Source organism: Cherax quadricarinatus, chromosome 28 (genome assembly GCF_038502225.1).
Source record: "Cherax quadricarinatus isolate ZL_2023a chromosome 28, ASM3850222v1, whole genome shotgun sequence".
NCBI lineage: Eukaryota > Metazoa > Arthropoda > Malacostraca > Decapoda > Parastacidae > Cherax > Cherax quadricarinatus.
This window is the reverse complement of record NC_091319.1, coordinates 12,225,670-12,238,169: the sequence shown is the minus strand read 5'-3', so window position 1 is coordinate 12,238,169 and position 12,500 is coordinate 12,225,670. Positions and strand designations below refer to the sequence as shown.

Below are 12,500 nucleotides of genomic sequence, written 5' to 3'. Positions count from 1 at the left end.
CTCTCTCTCTCTCTCTCTCTCTCTCTCTCTCTCCATGATATCTGTCGCTCCTTTTATTGCTCATATTCCTTTCCTTTCTCCTCTCATTTGACCTTTTCATCTCCCTCTGTCTGCTGTCCCTTATTTTCCAACTTTCTTATAGAAAATTTGCCAATATTACAATATAAAACCTATTTTTTGACGGTCAGTAACCATGGCTATGATGTGTGTGTATTGTGAGTCAGTGAATGAATTGTTCTGCTTGTCCTGTGTTAATGACTCGAGTAACACAAAATAAATTAGTGGGGAAAATAGCAAGCTGGTAATGGTCTAAAAATGGCCTAGACGACAATAGAGATCGAATAGAGGTAGAGACAAACTGTAGAATATAACACTTGTGTTTCATATTATCAATCTTTGCGAGAATTGATAAGTTCTTAGCAAACGAAAGTCCACTTAAAAAATACCATAAACGGCATATTGAGTCCTTTTTAACTTTGGTAATGGATTTGGGAAATGGGCTTAAACCTGGTAATGAACTAATATAAACAATTCAATATCGTAAGAGGAATTCGTGACTTACTATCACCTGCTCCGACGAGCTCAGCCACTGGACAGGATAAGGAGTCTCTGAATGAGGCCCTTCAGGAGGGTTCCTTGATGCCTGTACTCCTGTACTCCACCAGAACTGGAGCTACTTCGGAGAATTCTACAACGGCCAGGCCTCACCTATTGGGTATTTCTTACACATTTAAGACGAATCTCTCAGGCGGTGATGATGAGGGTTGTACGTTACCTGAGATTTTTATAATCGTGTTAAGCCATAATGCTCCACAAGCTAAATTGTTGTGCTGTACGTATTTCGTCAAACGCTTAACCTTGGCGGATGTTTCATTGCTAGATGTGCTGAAGGTTCGATTCTCCGTCGCAGTAACTGTGCCCAAAATCTCTCACCAGTCACGTTGTTATAAGTCGTCGTTTTCAGAGTCTTCACGAGTTGAAGGTACCACAGGAAGAGCCTCGAAGTAGGGCTGCTGCCGCAGTAGTCACGAATTACGACAATTGGAGTCGTCATGAACTACAGCTACAGGAGTCATCACGAGTTACTGCTCCAGTACTCCACATGTTAAGCTCCAGCACCCCACATGTTAGGCTCCAGTACTCCATATGTTAAGTTCCAGTGCTCCACATGTTAAGCTCCAATACTCCACATGTTAAGCTTTAGTACTCCATATGTTAAGCTCCAGTACTCCACATGTTAAGCTTCAGTACTCCATATGTTAAGCTCCAATACTTCACATGTTAAGCTCCCTGTACTCCACATTGTGAAGGCTTACTCAGCCCTGTAACAACTTCAGACAGTATTACCAAGGCTTGCTCCTCCTCAGGAAAATTAATGAATAGAAAAAGAAATAATAACAGACAAACATAAACACTTTATTATATAGAAAATATAAAATATAAAACACTTAAATATGAAATATTAATCCTACATTAAAGAAAATGAAAAATGAAAAATATAAATGATAACTGAATTCAACGCTAATATAAAACTTGGGTGTCTGGTGTTGGTGACACTGCTTGTTGAAATCGTAGCCGTTGCTGATGATGGGGGGGGGGGTCGCAGGTGTTGATGACAACCCACCGGCTCGTTCTTCACAGATTTTCTAGCCGTCAATAATCCGTCCAGAAGACAGGAAAGCAGGTTTTTTCCACTGCAATGATGAGGGGTTATATCCTGCTACTTGCATACACAAACAGGTAAGTGGATCAAAAATTTGGGACGTTTCAGAACGTTAGTCCATCTCCTTCAATTCTACTCGTTGATTGGCAGGTGACCCTCTCTGTCATCCAAGCTGGAAAGATACACAGGTTACCCACTGCTTAAGAAATCACTCTCCATGATAAGTACAATACCTAAAAACTTAGAGCAAGACTGAAAGGACTAAGTTTATTATTGGTCAAAAGTGAAGCTTTCAACCAATAAATCCACTAGAATACAAGGCAGGCATGTACTTACAGTAGTGCTGGGAGCTGTGAGTCTAGTGATTACTGTTTGGACCGGAGCCCCACACGTCACCTTTCGGGGGGGGGGGAAGAAGCAGGGGAAGGGATAGCGGGAGCTAGACTGACCCTACCTTAACAAGCAGCCGGCAATCAAACTATCACTTTCGGGGAGGGGGAAAAAGGCGGGGGGGGGAGGGGAATAGCGGGAGCGGGACTTACCCTACCTTAACAAGTAGCCGGCAATGAAACTATTGTTACTATACACTCCCTCGCTACTCCTATCTATTGAACTTTTCCCTCACACACATATTAACCTCCCTGTACTCTACTTATTAAATTTCAGTATTTCACATATTATGCTCCCTGTACTCAACATGTTAAGCACCCTAAACTTCATATATTAAGCTCTCTGTATTCGATATATTAAGCTCCCTGTACTCACATATTAAGCTCCCATTAGTCCACATATTAAGCTCCCTGTACTCCACATGTAAATATTTCGTACATAACGAGTAGAGCAATGTTTGAGACTTGCAGTCATACTCAGGGAGGATTCTTTACGGTTATTGCATGTGTTCAGCCTTCAAAGATAATTGCATATGTTCTAGCATTCAAAGATTATTGCATGTGCTCCAGCATTCAAAGATAATTGCATATGTTCTAGCATTCAAAGATAATTGCATGTGTTCCAGCATTCAAAGGTAATTGCATGTGCTCCAGAATTTAAAGGTAACAGCATGTGCTCCAGCATTCAAAGGTAATTGCATGTGCTCCAAGATTCAAAGATAATTGCATGTGTTCCAGCATTCAAAGATAATTGCATGTGCTCCAGCACTCAAAGATAATTGCATGTGCTCCAGCATTCAAAGGTAATTGCATGTGCTCCGAGATTCAAAGGGCCACGAATTTATTCACGAGAATTTTGAAGAGTTCTAAGCTTAATTACCTTTCAATTTGCTCGTTAGGTTAGGTAAGATGACCTGCAGCTGGGGGTTTTGGTCATCTGATCGAGGCCTTCAGCTGGCTTACCGGTCCACTCTTTTTCAAAAATATTGTCATGATTATAACCATTAGATAAAGAATTTGCTCATTTATCACTATTTTTACCTCTTGATTCATAAATTTTGCTTAAATGCACTGGAAATTATAATGTATTTTTAAGTTAATTCTTTTGGAATTTAAAAAAATGCATTAATTAATTTTGAATTATTATGATGTTTTCATTAATTCATTCTAAATTACGATTATTTTTTTGTTAATTCATTTGGAATTATGATGATTATTACATACATAGTTTTCGAATTATTAGATCTTTAAAGTAAATATATATTTAAAATTATTATAATTTATACGTAAACTTATATTATTATAAATTTATATTTTTTACATATATGACTTTCGGCTTCTTAATTTTTTTACTTGATTTTTTTTAATATTTACGTAAATGCTTTTCTAATTATTAAAAAATTAGTAAATAAAATTCTAATCATTAATGAGAATGCAAAAACTTTTACTAAACTTTCACTCGTTATGTGTGAGAGGCACTCTCTCTCTCTCTCTCTCTCTCTCTCTCTCTCTCTCTCTCTCTCTCTCTCTCTCTCTCTCTCTCTCTCTCTCTCTCTCTCTCTCTCTCTCTCTCTCTCTCTCTCTCTCTCTCTCTCGCACTTCAGTGGTAAAAACAGTTTTCTGGCGTTCGGAGGCGTGGTTAATGGAATTAATTGGGGCTGAAATACTGGTGTCCGAATGTGTGTGATTAATTGTGCAAAGTGGGGGAGGTGGGGGAGAGAATTACTTATTTCCAGAGGTATTATTAAATTTACTCATTGGGTTTGCTGGGTAATTTGCCAGCGCCCGAAGGTGCGGGTTAGTGGATCTCGGTGTGTAAATTACTGGTATTTAATGAAGTTTTGGTGTGAGTAGAAGGTATCAACTTGTTATGCGATGTAGGTATGAATGGAAGACATATATCTTCCTATCTAGTATCTGTCTGAAACTGTTTAGGATCTATCTTAAAGCTGTCTAGCATTTATTTTAATCTGTCTAGCATCTATCTTAAGCTGTTTAATATCTATATTAACCTGTCCAGTATCTATTTTAAGCTGTCTAGTGTCTATATTAAGCTGTCTGGTATTTATCTTAAGCTGTCTAGTATCTATCTTAAGCATTTCTAGTATCCATCTTAAGCTGTCTAGTATCTATCCTAAGCTTTCTCATGTTTTTTTTTTTTTTTTTTTTTTTTGTGTGTGTGTGTGTGTGTGTGTGTGTGTGTGTGTGTGTGTGTGTGTGTGTGTGTGTGTGTGTGTGAACCTGTGTGTGTGTCTGTTTGTCTGTCTGTGTCTGTGTGTATAATTACAATCATAATTGTTGAAGTTTGTAGTTTTTTTGGAGCTTCAAGCTTTTGGGTCCTCTTTCTGATTTCCTATTCTCCTCTTTCTTTTTGAATCCGTATAATTTATTTTTTATTTAAAGTGTTTCGTTTTGTTTAATATTTGCATGTGGCTCACTAACCTCTTGAATTCCTCAAAATATAAAGCTGCATCTATCTTAAGCTGTGTCTATCTTAAGCTGTCACGAAAATAGATTATATATCGCTGTGTTGAAAGATCTTCTTGCTCCTTCCTTCGTTGTATTGAAAGATTTTCTTGTTCCTTCCTTCCATATAATCTTTTCTTTTCCTATTGTTTATAGCGTTATTTCCCTTCTTATTACGACCTGCCCTTCACACTCTACACTTCAAACCTCTACACGTCATGACATTCCTATGTGTGGAAATGCAGTGGCCTGTTATTACTGAGAAAGTGGAGTGAAGGCCACTTAGAGACAGTGGATAACCTTATTACTCATAACGTTTGTTCCGCACGGTGGATACCTAAATTAGCCACAATATTGTATCCCGCAGAGCGCGTACCTATGGTATCCACAAGGTTTGTCCTCACAGTTGGACGTATCAAGTCAGTCTCATTGACTCCATCGCTACGTGTTAGCTGTGTGAAATTGTCATTGGTGTTTCTTCGTTCTTGTTCTTCTAGTTGCAAGCTGCCAGCATGCCAGTGTCTGGCCTGTCTGTTCCTCAAAGAATTTTGAGTGACACACGCACTCACACACACACACACACACACACACACACACACACACACACACACACACACACACACACACACACACACACACACACACACACACACACACACACACACACACACACACACACAAAACACACGCTAAATCCTATTTCGGACATTTATTCCTTTCCGAAAAATTCCCATATTAAGCTCTCTGAAAACGCAAACGATTTAGCGTTTCAGGCAGGAATCTCCTGCATTCCTGGCACATAATGAGACAAGGGAACAGCATGGATCTAATTACGAAGTATGCTTGATGTGGATTTAACCTGCATTAGAGGTAATCCAGACGCTCGCCTTCCTGTGTCAGTTATCTCCTCTGGTCTCCACGGGGATTTTTTTTTTTACGTTCATTCTGATTTATTTTATGTTTTATATTAAGCAGTTTTGTGCTCCTAGCGAAAACTCGTTACGAGAATAGATTATATCGTTGTATAGAAAGATTCTCTTGTTTCTTCTTTCCAAATGATCTTGTTTTTCTGTTATGTAGTGTTATTACCCTTCTAATTACGACTTGCTCTTCACCGGCAACACCTCAAACCTCTGCACTTCAGTCTTTCAAACCTTCAGCTTTCAACCCTCTACACTTCAAACCTTCAAACCTCTACACTTCAAACCTTCAAACCTCTACACTTCAGCTTTCAACCCTCTACACTTCAAACCTTCAAACCTCTACACTTCAGCTTTCAACCCTCTACACTTCAAACCTTCAAACCTCTACACTTCAAACCTTCAAACCTCTACACTTCAAACCTTCAAACCTCTACACTTCAAACCTTCAAACCTCTACACTTCAAACCTTCAAACCTCTACACTTCAAACCTTCAAACCTCTACACTTCAGCTTTCAACCCTCTACACTTCAAACCTTCAAACCTCTACACTTCAGCTTTCAAACCTCTACACTTCAAACCTTCAAACCTCTACACTTCAAACCTTCAAACCTCTACACTTCAAACCTTCAAACCTCTACACTTCAAACCTTCAAACCTCTACACTTCAAACCCTCAAACCTCTACACTTCAAACCTTCAACCCTCTACACTTCAAACCTTCAAACCTCTACACTTCAAACCTTCAAACCTCTACACTTCAAACCTTCAAACCTCTACACTTCAAACCTTCAAACCTCTACACTTCAAACCTTCAAACCTCTACACTTCAAACCTTCAAACCTCTACACTTCAAACCTTCAAACCTCTACACTTCAAACCCTCAAACCTCTACACTTCAAACCTTCAAACCTCTACACTTCAAACCCTCAAACCTCTACACTTCAAACCTTCAAACCTCTACACTTCAAACCTTCAACCCTCTACACTTCAAACCTTCAAACCTCTACACTTCAAAGTTTCAAATCTCGAAATTCTACACTTCAAATTCTTCGCTTCACACTTCCCTTGCTTACAACGTCGTCCATTTAAATTTACCATTATTAATGAGGGGGGAGCAGTAAAACCGTATGTGTCATAAAGAATATGTGGGAATGGGAGAATATCAGATTTGATCCAAGGAAACGGAGGATAGCTTTAATTCACTGTCATCAAGGTTCTTGCCTTGTACTGTGTATGTGTGTACTCACCAACTCACCTAATTGTGGTTGCAGTGGGTCGAGTCGCAGCTCCTTTGTGTGTGTGTTTGTGTGTGTACTCACCTAGTTCTCACCTAGTTGAGGTTGCGGGGGTCGAGTCCGAGCTCCTGGCCCCGCCTCTTCACTGATCGCTACTAGGTCACTCTCCCTGAGCCGTGAGCTTTATCATACCTCTGCTTAAAGCTATGTATGGATCCTGCCTCCACTACATCGCTTCTCAAACTATTCCACTTACTGACTACTCTGTGGCTGAAGAAATACTTCCTAACATCCCTGTGATTCATCTGTGTCTTCAGCTTCCAACTGTGTCCCCTTGTTACTGTGTCCAATCTCTGGAACATCCTGTCTTTGTCCACCTTGTCAATTCCTCTCAGTATTTTGTATGTCGTTATCATGTCCCCCCTATCTCTCCTGTCCTCCAGTGTCGTCAGGTTGATTTCCCTTAACCTCTCCTCGTGTGTGTGTGTGTGTGTGTGTGTGTGTGTGTGTGTGTGTGTGTGTGTGTGTGTGTGTGTGTGTGTGTGTGTGTGTGTGTGTGTGTGTGTGTGTGTGTATGTGTGAACCATGTTGTCCCGTGACAGTCTAGCGCTTACCAGGCTGAAGATCAAGTCTGCAACGCTCCTTGCGATGCAGACTCGATCCTTAGGTTCAGAACTTAAAAAAAAAAAAAAACACGACAAATACACTGAAACGAGTCAATATTAGCAGCCATTACGTACGTATTACCAGCTGTAATTAGCGAGGGTCACCCTACTAAATTGAATAAATATTTATTTAAATTATTTCTAAATCACTCGGTTAATAATATATCCATAATCTTTAAGCATTTTATTTATATTACACATAATTTTATTTACATTTGACATATTCTTATATTTAGCGAATATTTATATTTTAAATATATTTTTATATTTCACATAGATTTATATTCGACATAATTTCATCTATAAATGACATATATTTACATATAGTCTATGTGTGTGTCACATGTTTTACGTATATTTTTGCATATCTTGTTTTTACATATTATTACATATATTTCTTTACACTTTTACAAGAAATAGATAGGAAGAGTTAACATTCTGGGTACAACAGCAAAGAATGGAAAGGTGTAATTATATTATCCTGTATCTTATCTGCGGTCGTACTTATTGCCATCCTGGTCAACCAAGCTGTTACGACTTGTCCTATGAAGAGAAGGTCATGCAAGGCAGATGGATATATTTGCTAGACGTTTTAAGTATAGAATTTTGTGGATGGTGGTGCTGGTTTTGGTGCTGGTGGTAGTGGTGGGCTGGGGTTGTTGTGGTGGTGGGGTGTGGTTGATGGTTGTGGTCTCGGAGATTTTTCAAATCGGACTGCGCAGTTTTTGGGGTTTACGATAGTGATAGGTTGATGTAAGCAAGATGAGAGCTAGTTGTGGTGCCAGGAGAAAGTTAGCTCTGGTGAGGGGTAAGAGCTACCTCTAGTGTGGGGTGAGAGCTACATCTGGTGAGGGGCAGAGCTACCTCTGGTGAGGGGTGAGAGCTACCTCTGGTGTTGGGTGAGAGCTACATCTGGTGAGGGGAGAGAGCTACCTCTGCTGTGGGGTGAGAGCTGCCTCTGGTGTGGGGTGAGAGCTACATCTGCTGTAGGGTGAGAGCTACTTCTGGTGTGGGGTGAGAACTACCTCTGGTGTGGGGTGAGAGCTACCTCTGGTGTGCTTTGAGAGCTACCTCTGCTGTGGGGTGAGAGCTGCCTCTGGTATGGGGTGAGAGCTACATCTGCTGTGGGGTGAGAACTACTTTTGCTGTGGAGTGAAAGTTACCTCTGGTGTGGGGTGAGAACTACTTTTGCTGTGGAGTGAAAGTTACCTCTGGTGTGGGGTGAGAGCTACCACTGGTGTGGGATGAGAGCTACCTCTGTTGTGGGGTGAGAGCTACCTCTACTTTAGGGTGAGAGCTACCTCTACTTTAGGGTGAGAGCTACCTCTAGTGTGGGCTGAGAGCTACCTCTAGCGTGGGCTGAGAGCTACCTCTAGTGTGGGCTGAGAGCTACCTCTAGTGTGGGCTGAGAGCTACCTCTGTTGTGGGGTGAGAGCTACCTCTGGTGTGGAGTGAGAGCTACCTCTGTTGTGGGGTGAGAGCTACCTCTGGTGTGAGGTGAGAGCTACCTCTAGTGTGGGGTGAGAGCTACCTCTGTTGTGGGGTGAGAGCTACCTCTGGTGTGGAGTGAGAGCTACCTCTGGTGTGGAGTGAGAGCTACCTCTGGTGTGAGGTGAGAGCTACCTCTAGTGTGGGGTGAGAGCTACCTCTGTTGTGGGGTGAGAGCTACCTCTGGTGTGGAGTGAGAGCTACCTCTGTTGTGGGGTGAGAGCTACCTCTGTTGTGGGGTGAGAGCTACCTCTAGTGTGGGGTGAGAGCTACCTCTGTTGTGGGGTGAGAGCTACCTCTGTTGTGGGGTGAGAGCTACCTCTAGTGTGGAGTGAGAGCTACCTCTGGTGTGGGGTGAGAGTTACCTCTGGTGTGGGGTGAGAGCTACCTATGGTGTGGGGTGAGAGCTACTTCTGGTGTGGGGTGAGACCTACCTCTGGTGTGGTGTGAGAGCTACCTCTGGTGTGGGGTGAGAGTTACCTCTGGTGTGGGGTGAGAGCTAACTCTGGTGTGGGGTGAGAGCTACCTCTGGTGTGGGGTGAGAGCTACCTCTGGTGTGGGTTGAGAGCTACCTCTGGTGTGGGGTGAGAGCTACCTCTGGTGTGGGGTGAGAGTTACCTCTGGTGTGGGGTGAGAGCTAACTCTGGTGTGGGGTGAGAGCTACTCTGGTGTGGGGTGAGAACTACCTCTGGTGTGGGGTGAGAGCTACCTCTGGTGTGGGGTGAGAGCTACCTCTGGTGTGGGGTGAGAGCTACCTCTGGTGTGGGGTGAGAGCTACCTCTGGTGTGGGGTGAGAGTTACCTCTGGTGTGGGGTGAGAGCTACCTCTGGTGTGGGGTGAGAGCTACCTCTGGTGTGGGGTGAGAGCTAACTCTGGTGTGGGGTGAGAGCTACCTCTGGTGTGGGGTGAAAGCTACCTCTGGTGTGGGGTTAGAGCTACCTCTGGTGTGGGGTGAGAACTACCTCTGGTGTGGGGTGAGAACTACCTCTGGTGTAAGGTGAGAGTTACCTCTGGTGTGGGGTGAGAGCTACCTCTGGTGTGGGGTGAGAGCTACCTCTGGTGTTGGGTGAGAGCTACCTCTGTTGTGGGATGAGAGCTACGTCTGGTGTGGGGTGAGAGCTACCTCTGGTGTGGGGTGAGAGCTACCTCTGGTGTGGGGTGAGAGCTGCCTCTGGTGAGAGGTGAGAGTTACCTCTGGTCTGGGGTGAGAGCTATCTCTGGTGTGGGGTGAGAGCTACCTCTGGTTTGGGGTGAGAGCTACCTCTGGTGTGGGGTGAGAGTTACCTCTGGTGTGGGGTGAGAGTTACCTCTGGTGTGGGGTGAGAGTTACCTCTGGTGTGGGGTGAGAGTTACCTCTGGTGTGGGGTGAGAGTTACCTCTGGTGTGGGGTGAGAGTTACCTCTGGTGTGGGGTGAGAGTTACCTCTGGTGTGGGGTGGGAGCTACCTCTGGTGTGAGATGAGAGTTACCTCTGGTGTGGGGTGAGAGTTACCTCTGGTGTGGGGTGAGAGTTACCTCTGGTGTGGGGTGAGAGTTACCTCTGGTGTGGGGAAGGCTTGGGAGTCGCTGAGTGAAAATGCAGAGTGTAGGAGATACTCAAGTATTTTAATTTTTCTGAAGTTATGATGAGGTTTGCAATGTTGAAGCATGTGGTAGTAGCAATGTTGAAGCATGTGGTAGTAGCAATGTTGAAGCATGTGGTAGTAGCAATGTTGAAGCATGTGGTAGTAGCAATGTTGAAGCATGTGGTAGTAGCAATGTTGAAGCATGTGGTAGTAGCAATGTTGAAGCATGTGGTAGTAGCAATGTTGAAGCATGTGGTAGTAGCAATGTTGAAGCATGTGGTAGTAGCAATGTTGAAGCATGTGGTAGTACCAATGTTGAAGCATGTGGTAGTAGCAATGTTGAAGCATGTGGTAGTAGCAATGTTGAAGCATGTGGTAGTAGCAATGTTGAAGCATGTGGGAGTAGCAATGTTGAGGCATGTGGTAGTAGCAATGTTGAAGCATGTGGTAGTAGTTATAGTACAAAGAGTGGTAGTGGTGGGTCTGGTGGCTGCAGTTTGTTGTTGTGGTTGATTATGGTAGTGGTTGTACCTGTGATAATGAGGATGTCTTCAATTTAGGGTGAATTGTAGAGGTCAGGGGTAGGTCATAAAGGAGGAGGGAAGGGAGGAAATGGAGTGAAAAGTGAGTGAACACGGGAAAACGAAAAGGGCGAGAGATTGATTATCACATTTACATGTAAGTGCTAAATCCTTAAGGAGATCACAGAGGTGTTCAAATTGTTTTTCTCCATGAGCAAGAAGCTACGCAAAGTGGACATAGTAGAGAGCTGTGGGGAGGGGGAGTAATTTAACTAATTATCTTAAGTGGTGTTTGGGGAAAAGCAAGAATTCGTGCCTCTAACAAGCTCACCAGAATGTTAAACTCTCCTGCGTGTCTCATCTAAATAAACAGGCTTAAATGCGCAACATTTCGCTGGTAACTTGTGGCTGGGTAACGAATGACGTCATAATAACTCTTACAGCACGCACACACTCACAAAAAAATATTGCCCCAATGTCAGAGATAAAAATAAAAGGCAAAATACCTTGTTTAGTTTTGTACCAAAAAAATGCTTTTTAGGACCAGTGACACATTAGCCTGTTTTTCCTCCTCTAACCTCCATGGTTGTTTAAAAGAAAGGGTAATGTTTCTGTTACGGAAAAGTATATTTGACCTTCCAAAGTGCCCTTGTGATATTTCACCTTTTTGTTTCTCCTCAAATTGACTATTAAATCTTCCATTTACAAGAATGATGTTCAGTAAGCTTTACACTGTAGTGATCGAGATTTATAAAATCAGATGTGTTGATGTCTACGCGAACACACACACACACACACACACACACACACACACACACACACACATGATTCATGTATCATAGTACATATATGAATATTAAAATGGTATACAATATCGACAGGTTGGTAGGTAAAACACATAGGCAACAGTTAGGCAACTTTATTCCGAAACGTTTCGCCTACACAGTAGGCTTCTTGAGTCGAATACAGAAAGTAGGCAGGAACAGTAGAGATGTGAAGACGATGTAATCAGTCCATCAACTTGAAGTCGTAGATTTGAGGTTGATAGTCCCTCAGCCTGGAGAAGTTCAGTTCCATAGTCAAGAACTATCTGAAGATCAAGCGACAGTGCGGAGACTTAAGTACTATCGGAAGGTGAGGTGCAGAGTAGTAGTAGTGAGAATGTAGCCACTGAGAGGTCACGTCCCTCTCAGATCAAACAATTCTCACTTGAAAAAGTTGTCCAAGGTGTTTTCTGTACCAAGATGCCATTGTGTAATGGTGTCTGACAAGATGAATATCATCATGCTTCATGTATCATAGTGCATATATCATGATTCATGTATCATAGTGCATATATCATGATTCATGTATCATAGTACATATATCATGATTCATGTATCATAGTACATATATCATGATTCATATATCATAGTACATATATATTATGATTCATGTATCATAGTACATATATATCATGATTCATGTATCATAGTACATATATCATGATTCATGTATCATAGTACATATATCATGATTCATGTATCATAGTACATATATCATGATTCATGTATCATAGTACATATATCATGATTCATGTATCATAG

The 12,500-nt window shown here is 42.2% G+C and overlaps 1 protein-coding gene across 3 annotated transcripts in view; it reads left to right on the top strand.

Moving 5' to 3' along the window:
• Nucleotides 1–12,500, top strand: part of LOC128693161 (putative neural-cadherin 2) — a 919,455-nt gene that overhangs the window by 810,414 nt on the left and 96,541 nt on the right. The window lies entirely within an intron of this gene.